Source organism: Tympanuchus pallidicinctus, unplaced genomic scaffold (assembly GCF_026119805.1).
Source record: "Tympanuchus pallidicinctus isolate F22 unplaced genomic scaffold, pur_lepc_1.0 scaffold16, whole genome shotgun sequence".
Classification (NCBI taxonomy): domain Eukaryota; kingdom Metazoa; phylum Chordata; class Aves; order Galliformes; family Phasianidae; genus Tympanuchus; species Tympanuchus pallidicinctus.
Genome location: NW_026294679.1, coordinates 16,523,461 through 16,533,640, shown reverse-complemented (window position 1 = coordinate 16,533,640; position 10,180 = coordinate 16,523,461). Strand labels below are relative to the sequence as shown.

Sequence of the window (10,180 nt, the reverse complement as noted above, 5' to 3'; positions counted from 1 at the left end):
AATTCAGCCTCTCTCTTGTTCAGTCCTACCAGGAACAGGATGAGTAAAGCACTTGGAAGAATCTCATGGATAAATTCAGTAGAAAATGGTAGGTCTGAGATTTCCTCGTGCTAAGAAATACTTCATTATGGGCTAAAATGGCCCATTAACTATTTATAAGAGCCATTCTTGGATGTGCTGTGCAATTGGCCCCAGCACATAGTCGTTTCAACTCACATTTGTGTGACTGCTGTGATTCCTCAAAGGAACTTCCCCCTCTCAGTAGGAAGGTGATACAGCTGTATCAGGAGATGACACAAAGGCAACTTCATGCCTTTTATGTGCGCAGCATGATCTGAAATAGAACTAAACTCCCCTTCCCCTCGGGGAAAAAATCATAAAATGTGTAATAAAATATTGCTGTATGTGTCTGCCTGAATTCACTATTCTCCCTGTGACACGTGAAAGGTCTCATCAGAACATAATAACACAGGATCAATATAATTCACATCCTCAGGCTAGCTCTGTAGAGTATTTGAGCATTTCATAATCCTCCATGTATTTCTTCCTCTGCTTCCCTGCTGCAGCCATTGCCAAAAGATAAGTCAATATTTGTATCCAGCTGGAGTCCCAGCATTTTTCATGCTGCATATTACCTTCAGATGATCTTGAATTCCATAGCGACCTTGACCAACATTTAAGCCACCAGTTCAAAGAGCCACCACCCTAACTTGGAGCTATCCTCTTTTATTTGAAGTTAGAAACAGGTGCAAAAATGCTGGATGCCCTTTATTCCAAAGTTGCCTGTGGTCTCTGTTGTGTCTGATTACAGTTCAGGTTCCTATCTGGGAGCACTGTGCAGTTCCAGTAGATGGCAGGTTGACGCCGAATTTGTGCCCATAAATAATTCTTCGTCGTGACTTTTTTGACTGACGTCGTGACTGCTTTGGGTTTGTTTTCGTCTCATGGTTGTGGCTGGGGGATAAGACAGAGAACGTAGAATCTGTAATCCATATTTCTAGGAAGGCATTTCTTTTCCTTAAATTGTATTCTCTGAACTTGCTCTTGCTTGTCTTTTCTAGTGTAGAAGAAAACATCTTACAACCCATCTATGACCCAATTTCAATAGAAGAGAATAATAATTTTAAATCTCTTCTTTTTGTTATTTTGGTTCAAGCTTGTACCATATTTGCATTTAATGATACTAAAATAAAAGAGGAAGGAGATTTTTATTATTAAAGTAAGTTTGGAGAAGGCTTTTGTTTCTCCTGTACTCTGGAAGCTGCTGAATACTTTGGTCAAACTTTCAAGCAATTTTGAGAAAGTGGCTGAGCCTGGAAGATTTCAATCATTAAAATGAATGTTTCAGAAACAGTAATATCTTCATACCAGATATTTATACCAGCATGCTTAAACAGTCTTATCACAAGAATTCACTTGCATGCATTTTGTGGATACAAGCAGATTTTTCATCTTCATTTAGAGCTGCTTTCTGGTATGTTATATTTTACTCTCCGCTAACAGGGTTACACTGAATAATATGCCTGGGGCAACGCTCCTGACAGCTCACCAAAAGGCTCTGTGAGGCATGGGCTTAAACTCAGACAAGTTAATTAATTCTCTGTGAGGTAATACGCTCTTACTAGTTCAGGCTGTAGATGATGGTAGATTGGGAATTATATTTTGCTACATTAAGATGGGTTGTGCACTTTTTGATTTAGATTCTGATCAGTTCATTTTCTTAGATGTGTGTATCCCAACCCAACGCAGTTGTGATTTACAGCTTTCCATACTTTGTTTCTGCACAGTGGTTGGTGGAAGCTATTGGTATGTGTGACACTATACATGTGCAGAGGGAGGCCTACAAGCAGATGGCTCAAGGCAGCTGAATCTGTGCCTGCCTGGTTTAACCACATTGGTTCTGTAAAGGTGAGTTGCATGTTTATGTGGTAGCAGCAAGCCTAAGGTAGAGGAACTGTGTTTGGAATGACAGAAGGAGGTGAAAGGAGCCACTGAAAATAGAAGTTACCACATTGTAGCCTCCTTCTTTGATTTTGGCCCTGTGAAGCCTGGTGAGCCTAATTTACTAGCCTCATCTGTGGTAGAAATGAGATATGTGCTCAGGATCCCCTCCATCTCAGCCATCTCTTTCACCTCATTAAGGAGGCAAATGTGGTCTTGAGGACAAAGAAAAATGACCCTATAAGCACTAGAGAATGGAATGTACTCCTGAATTACCCTCGCTAAATATCTTCAGAAGTCCAAGGAGGTAAAATGCACTGTAGGACTCTGTTAGCATTCTTTAGGAGCAGTTTCATTTCAGACTGGGGGAATCTAGTGACATACTGTAGACAGGAGGAAAATGACATTTATTAGTGCTAAAAGCTCTTTGTTATATAGCTGAAAATGTTTTGGCTCCAGTGGAATTTGAACTTGTCTGACTGCTTGAAAAATGTTCACTTTTAATATAACTAATTCAAACTTGCAGTCAAAGCTCTGTGTAAGCCCCTCTTGTGGGATAAGGATCTTGGTTTACAGTGTCTTAAGACTGATTGTAACCACACTCCATATCGGAAGACAATGTAAAGGTGCCTGTTTCTGCTGAGATCAGGTTGCTACAAGTATCAAAACTGAAAATCAATGTCAAATTTGATTAATAATCATAATCCACCAAGGAGTTCTGCTAGAAATTAGTAGTCAATCTTGCAGTAGAGGTATTTCTTTCATGAGCTGGAGAACATTTCATTCAAAGAAAAAATACAGCAGTGATAAAGGGAACAAGCAAGTAGAAAGAAAACAGAAATAGGCCAAGAACATTCAAAGAAATGTTTACCTTGGTTTATATTGTATCATCCCATAGCTTTGAGCATAGAAATCACTGTGATCATCTGAACATCTTGCAAACATGATCAGATAGCTTACTCTGAGTTCAGCATCAAGTCCAGGAATTCTTGTTTGGGTTGAATCTACTCAGGGCAGGGAACTTGACTCTATTATTTTCATCTTCCATGGCTATATTTCACTCCTCTAGTAAGTTCTTTTTAAAAGCTAAAGCCCCTACAGTCAGACAATATCTTGTTTCCACCAACATAAATCAGAGAAGCCTCAGTGGAACCAGTAGATGTTCCATGTTTTCATTTGGGGAAAATCTGATCTCATGCTATCCTCAGTTAAGAGTAAAAAGAATGGGATTAAACACCGAATTGCCCTGTTATGTGACCACATCTCCCTCTTATGCTTGAGCTCAGTGATTACAATCCCAACAATTGTAAAAAAGATTTTTTTCTTCTCAAAAAATCTTTGAGCTGCAGTCCTCTCTGTATCCATCACAACACATGCTCCTTCTGTGCCCTGTTTTACCATTAAACTGCCTTTAGTTCTGACCAGGGAATGTTAAAGTTGAGATCAAGTGATGTTGCATTTTTGTGGAAATTGAACAATGGTGTAGTGAAAAAAAAACAAACAGAAGGCATCTCGCACAGATGAGAGTACATCCATAAAAATGTTGTTTTTCTTTAGGAAATGTGTAAACCTAGGGCAAAGAGGGGATCAGGATTCACTGACTACTGCAGAAAACATTTTATTTTTTAGTCAGAACAATCTATTACTTTTAAATTGGCAGCCCTTCGAAGTGCAATGCAGGGCAAAGCAAACAGTCCTCCATGGTCCTCTTGGGGAGGAACAGCTCATTACCACAGCCAGAGCTGGAGTGCAGGCTTGCTTATTTTTGGCTTTAAGTTCCTTAGTTGTGGGAAACAGCTTTTTCATTCTTGTACTTTTCATAAAATCTGCACATTGTTATTTGTTTTCCTCTGATGAGGGTCTGGATTGATGCTGCAATGTGATCTTTGCCAAATTTGTAGCATTCTTTTTTATATATTTATTCTTCTTTCTACGAGGGCAAAGGATCTTATTTTGAAGCCCCAAAGAAAGACTTTCCCAACATGTGGGGGATGAATAAATACTCAAAATGTCTACAACTGCTGTTGCTGCTACAGCTGCCAGGTTTAGAAATGAACAAAGTATGTGCAGTCATAAGCGCATGCGTGTGAGTGTGAGAGGCAGAGAGAAATACAGTGTGGGCACTCTTGGGGTCAGAAGAGACCTCTAATAAGAAACACATTTTACAAGCAGCAAGAGAATTATTTTTACCATCCACATTTACAAGTCCTCAGGCAGCAAACTGTGTTGTTCAGGTATCTTTAAGGCTAATTATTTATAGTACGCAGGCCTTGAGCTGCAGATGTTTGGCAGCTCTTCAAGAGTTGCACAGCAATGTATGCAGTGGAGGGGTGAGAGGCATGAGATGGGCACATGGCATTCATGGAGGACTATCAAAGGCCATGCTGGCTCCAGTGAACACTGAGCTGCTGTCACCAGTACCATATTACACAGGTGTGAAAGGGAGAGTAGTTCATAAAGCTGTGTGTCAGTTAGCACTGGGATAGGGTGGCTGAACAGAAAGGCTCAGAGGAAGATTTCACTGCCATCATCTCCAGACAATTGGCCTGATTTTTTAACTCAGCTTTTGGCATGGCACTTTAAAGCAATCTTTTATGGGATATTCCATACACATTTTTATGGTGCTTGCATGCAAACCACACTGGGTTTGAATGTTTCAGCTTTTAGATCTCAGCACTGTGATCCTGAGTGGTATCCTCATAAATAGGAAGGGAGAGCAGGACCAATCTCTGTCAAATTTCTATCCAGCACTACATATCTTTCATTGAGAAATAGAATACAGTCAGCTCCTTTGATCAAGGCAATTTGAGAGCTGCAGCACAACAGCAGGAGAACTGGGAACCGCTAAAGCTTTCTGAGTCAGAAGCCAGGATTTTGTGCTGCATTGAGCATTCTTAGTGTGAGCGTGCTCTCCCCAAGCTGGATTACGCTAGGCAGTTAAGAGGATGGGGATGCTGGTTATGTCAATAGCTTCACAGGGATTTTGTTTTGCAAGATGCTGCTTGATGATGTGAGAGCAGCTGGGTTCTTCCAGCTTTCAATGAACTTTTAACAGGACAATTTTCATTGGTATAAGCTTGTGCACACCACCTGTAATGGAGTACATTGCTCTCCCTGTATAACTGGCATACAGAATTTGTATCCACCAGTGAAGGGATGCAAATAATTGAGGTGACTTCTCTCCCCATAACAGCCAGTTCAGCCAGGTTGTTTCTTTTCAGTTATTAAAACTTAACATATATAATTCCCATTAAATCAAGTTAGGGAAGGAGTTTTGAGCTCAATCAATTATTTCTTCATTCTCAATAATTAGGTCAGCCTTCGTAATAAAGCACCAGTATATGCATGATTTGCAAGAAGGAAAAAAGACAGCTTCGGCTATTTGAAGAGCGGGTCTGGTGCTTTAAGTTATTCAGAAGAGTGGGGAAGCAGGGAACATGCTACTGGTAGGAGGAAAAACATTCCTGAAAGTACTTAAAGACACTTTAAATTGTTTCAGTATTGCCTTTTCTGAATATAATTTCTGCCAAAGCATAAACAACAGAAGAAAAAAATGTGAAGATTACCTAGTGAAAAGATGGCTTGGTTTAATGATAGGCAGCCTTGACTTTCACATCTGAGTGCAGCAGATGAGGATGAAGAGACTCACTTGTGCTGTGGGATTGCTGTATTCCATCTAGAGCCAAAGGGACTCACTGCTAGGGAACTTGTAGGGACCTGGATAGTCAGGGAAGCTTTCTTCCCGTAAAGCGTGTGGATTCTGTGGGAGATGCCAACTAATGGTTATACTCCCCCGGGAGAAGTTGCCAGATGTTTCATAGCATTTTGGGTTGGGTAACAAAGATTTGGTCACTTTCCACACTCAACATTGAAGTTTATCTGCTTACTTGTTTAGGTTTAGCTTTAACATAAACGCCGAGTCTCCAAGCTCCTTTGCTTTGTCTATTGGAGATTTGAAGTGTGGAGGTGACCTCTTCTTTCTTCTATAATGCAGAAGCTGAATAGGAGGTTCATTCTCAGATCTGAAGGGAACTTGCTGGGGATACAGCCAGTTAAAAAGGCAGCCTGCCAAGTAAGCAGACTCTCAGTGGGCTGTTGGATACCCAGGGCAGCTTGCTTTCTCTATTCAAGTTGTTGGAGATAACAGGATGTTTCTGTGACTCAGGGTCAGGTTCCCACTGCCTGCATTCATATCACTATTGATCTAAGAGAACTCTTTAAAGCCGGGGTTTCCTGTGGTGATGCAGGTCCAACTAGTGACTTTTTCCTCTCACATGGGAACCGTAGTCTTGAAAGAGGAAGATCTTTCTGGGTTGGTGGCTAGAGATACCTTCTGCCTGTTCATGGACTTTCAATAACCTGCTGGAGACTTGATGGGACAAGGAAGCAGCAGAGTTTGTAGAAACAGCTTTTGAGTCTAAAGCAAGAATTACTGCTAACATGGTTTTCTCTAGTGACTCGCACTGTCTTACACATTAGAGCTTAGATGTCCCGAGAACTTCAAAGCCACTATGAGAAAGAATAACAGACATGTGAGCCATAAATGCCCACAGAAGACTGCCAGAGCAATTCCTGTCCTCTTGTTTTGCTCTGAACCAGGGTAAGCAGAGCAGTGGACATCTTGGATGCTTTCAGAGTAGATGCTCCTGAACACTATCACTTCTGTGCCAATCTAGTTTTGTTATTCTATGGCTGACTGAAATGTGATATCAGTACCTAATATTTGAATTTTTAGCACACAAAAGTATTGTAATCAGCTAATAACAGAGTATAAGGCAAAGTCAAAAATTCATTCCAAGTGGGTGCAAAAACTCAGTGATTGTTTTTTTCTAAATACCAGGTATAGCATGTCCTGTTAGTCTTTTTATTAGTACTGTTGCCTCAGCACACTTTCTTTTCAAAAGTGTAAGCTGAGAGCTTTAAATGAATGAATAAACAGGTTCTGGCATTTTCATCTAGCATTCACTTCCCCTTTTCAACTGTTATTCTTTCTACTCTTGTGGCACCTACTGATTTTAATCTTGATTAAAATCCTCCTCCACCAGCACCAGATTTTATATTCAGAATATAACACACTCATCTTTTTAGCATCTAAAGAACTAATCAAGAAATCACATTAAGCAATTCACATGTAGGAAATAAGGGTGCATGTCTTGTATGCCAGACTGATTAATATACCACTGTAGAATTTCCCTGCCTCTAACACTGTTGATCCTAAAGAGTTTGTGCACTTAATTCAAAGTTGACTGAGGAAAAAAAAAAATCAGCTTTCTTTTCTTCAGTTCCCAAGGAAAACTACGCAGATTAATGGTGAATGGACTTCTGTTGTAAATGCTTTCTTTGGTTTTGATCCACATATCCAAGGTCTAAGGGTTAAGCATGCTCAAAATCAACTGTTTTGAGGTCAGATGAGAATCTGTTACAGCTATGACCTGAAGCTCTAAGCTGATGCAGTTTTGCTCAGCTCTACTTGTGGGGAAAGTTGCAGAGGGTGTTACTTGAAAGTCCTGATTAGCTTTGAGGAACTTGCATCAAACCTTATATCTATAATACAGCTGCAATGACACTTTACAATCAGTACTTTTCAACTGTTATATCTCTAAGCTAATCTACTCAGACCAAGAAACAATACTGCAACAATGCTATGCTTTTCTCCCTTTTCAGAATATGAATTTATTTAAAAAAATGACAGGAACATACAGACAAAGATGGCATTGTAATAGTAACTTTTTGGATTGAAACAGTGTAGCAGAAAACCAACATCCAAAAAAACAACTGGTAATGATCCAAATTCAACATTCCTTCAAGCTGTATAGCAAAGAGTTACAAACTTTTAGGATTCAGACTTGAGTGCCTTCTAACAGAGCCTGTTCCATAATCCATAGTAGAATAGCAAACAGATCTGCTGCTGTACACACAAAGAAACAGGCTCCTCAATACCACATCCTACACCCATTCAGCCCTCTTCAGTTGTAAATGAAGCTTCTTGAGACAACAACTAGCTTAACGCAAAGAATGCTAGACCTCAGCTCCAAGGTCCCTTTTCTGCACTGAGTAAAATCGTAGAATGGCCTGAGTTGAAAAGAATCATAATGATCATGTAGGTTCAAGTCCCCTGCCATAGGCAGGATCGCCAACCACTAGACCAGCCTGCCCAGAGCCACATCCAGCCTGGCCTTGGATGCCTCAAGAATGGAGCATCCATAACATTCTTAAGCAACCTGTTCCAATGAGTAACCACTCTGAGTGAAGAAACTTCCTCCTGATACCTAACCTAAATCTCCCCTGTCTCATTTTAAAATCATTCCTTCCCAGCAGACTACAGACTTTGACTGTGCAATCTTTTTCTGTGTCCTAATCCACAGTTGTCATCCTGGCAGGACAGGTAAAGAATAATAACATTATAGGCTTCCATATTCTCCAACAGCAGGGTCATATAAGCCATTAGAGCAGGTCACCTATTAACAGACTATTTCTGATGTGCCATGTATGGTCAAGCAATCCAGAGAGGTCTTGGTTAAGAAGAAAACTGCAGTTAGTACACAAACAGAGTAATGCATATTTGGACACTTTATCACGACTGATGATATGCAGCTCAAAAGACCTTTGCTAATGTCATCACATCAAAACCACACTTCTTTTGATCTTCTCCTTAGCTACTCAAGACTGTCTTCTTGTATTTTAGGCATTCTATTTCACTCAGACTTAACACACCACATGAATCTAGGTTAAGCAGGCAGTGAACACAACAGAAAAAAAGCTTCAAAAAACATTAGCTTTCACCCCCCACACATAAACTCCCCTGCTTCAAGAAGTTTTGGCTGCACATGCTGCCAGAGGAAACTTCTCATAAACCACTATGTGTTGCTTTACACACTGCAAATCCCATAGAACATATTTAAAAAGGTAGGCTCCAAGTCTGAGATACCACAGTGCAAATGAACCTCCAGGGAAATGAGTATTTGAGCCTTTTACACAAACATCCCGTGGCACCATGCTGAAAGATGGTAGTAAGCAACAGCTGAGAGGGCTGTAAAACCGATTGGAGTGACTGTGTGGGTATGCCCCAAGGCCCCGTCAGCAATTCAGTAGTTGTAAGAATGGCTGAGCAGAGCAAAGCTCAGCACATCACAGCTTTGGGGGGGATTTTCTTCAGCCATTCTTAATAAAGTTGCTGTCCATAGAAGATTAGGCTCTGGGTCAAATGCTATTTAGCTATGTTAGCATGCAGTTTCTCATGTGCCAGATGTGAAAGGGCTTGGCTAATTGGTTCTGCCTGCAGTAATACCCAGCTTCTAGCCATCAAACATAATGTCATCCAAGGAGATGAAACAGTAAATGAAACCTCAGAGGCTTTTTCTCAGATTGGCACTAAGCTGAGAACCCAGTAAGGTAACAGCTTTGCAAATATTACCAAAGCATGGCAGCAAGAGTAAATAGTACAGCCATAATCACTCGCTATTCTCTGAATGTCAAACAGAGAGGGATGATCCAAACCTGTGCACGTGCTGCTAACTCAGGCAGCCAGGGAGAGTGACAGAAGGCACAAAAACAGAGCTGAAAACACTAAAGGTTACCAGTACTTGAGGGCTTTAGTATTATTACACACTAAACTAGATGCCCTTGTCTCTCTCCTATATGCATACATTTTGAAAGATGCTCAACTCACAGAGATGCAAAATGCTTCTGGCAGGTTCTTAGCAATATCAGATGTTCACAAGCAGACCAATACTCTACAAAGAGAAAAGCTGTACTCACTCACCTAGTGAAGAAGTTCTCTGGCACTACAACACTCCTTTTCAACAAGCAGCCTACATCCAAAAGAGATTCTTCCCTCAGTGGCTGTCCTTTATACGAGCCCAGAGTGGTTTCACCCTGGTTCCACCCCTTCTGGTCAGGTGGGCAGCACAGGTGTAAACAATTTGCCTGTGCTCCCTGGGCCAGCCACATCCCTTCATGAAATGCTCAATCACCAGTTCAAGCTGTGGCCTAACAGTTCCCTTATAGAAGAGATGACCAATTGCCTCCTATTTTCTGAGAGATAAAGATACTTATAGTAGAGGACAGCGGCTCATATTTATATTGGGAAGGAATGGCATAGATTAAATTCCACTAAAACTGGGCTGCTGGTTAATCTGATTTATCCTAGCCAAAAGCTACATCATAATGTCTTCGCAACAAGAAAGCCTTGACTGTAGCAGCCTGGCTTTGTTGATGTAGGTTGACTAGCTAAAAATAT

General features: G+C 40.7%; 1 long non-coding RNA gene across 1 annotated transcript; it reads right to left on the bottom strand.

Annotated features, from left to right (window-relative positions):
- Positions 1-466: 466 nt before the first annotated feature.
- Positions 467-9,752, bottom strand: LOC128077730 (uncharacterized). Its single transcript, XR_008205148.1, has 2 exons — positions 9,704-9,752; positions 467-954 (listed from the first exon to the last, which is right to left on the bottom strand). It is a non-coding gene; the product is annotated as an uncharacterized LOC128077730 (long non-coding RNA).
- Between the last annotated feature and the right edge of the window lie 428 nt (positions 9,753-10,180).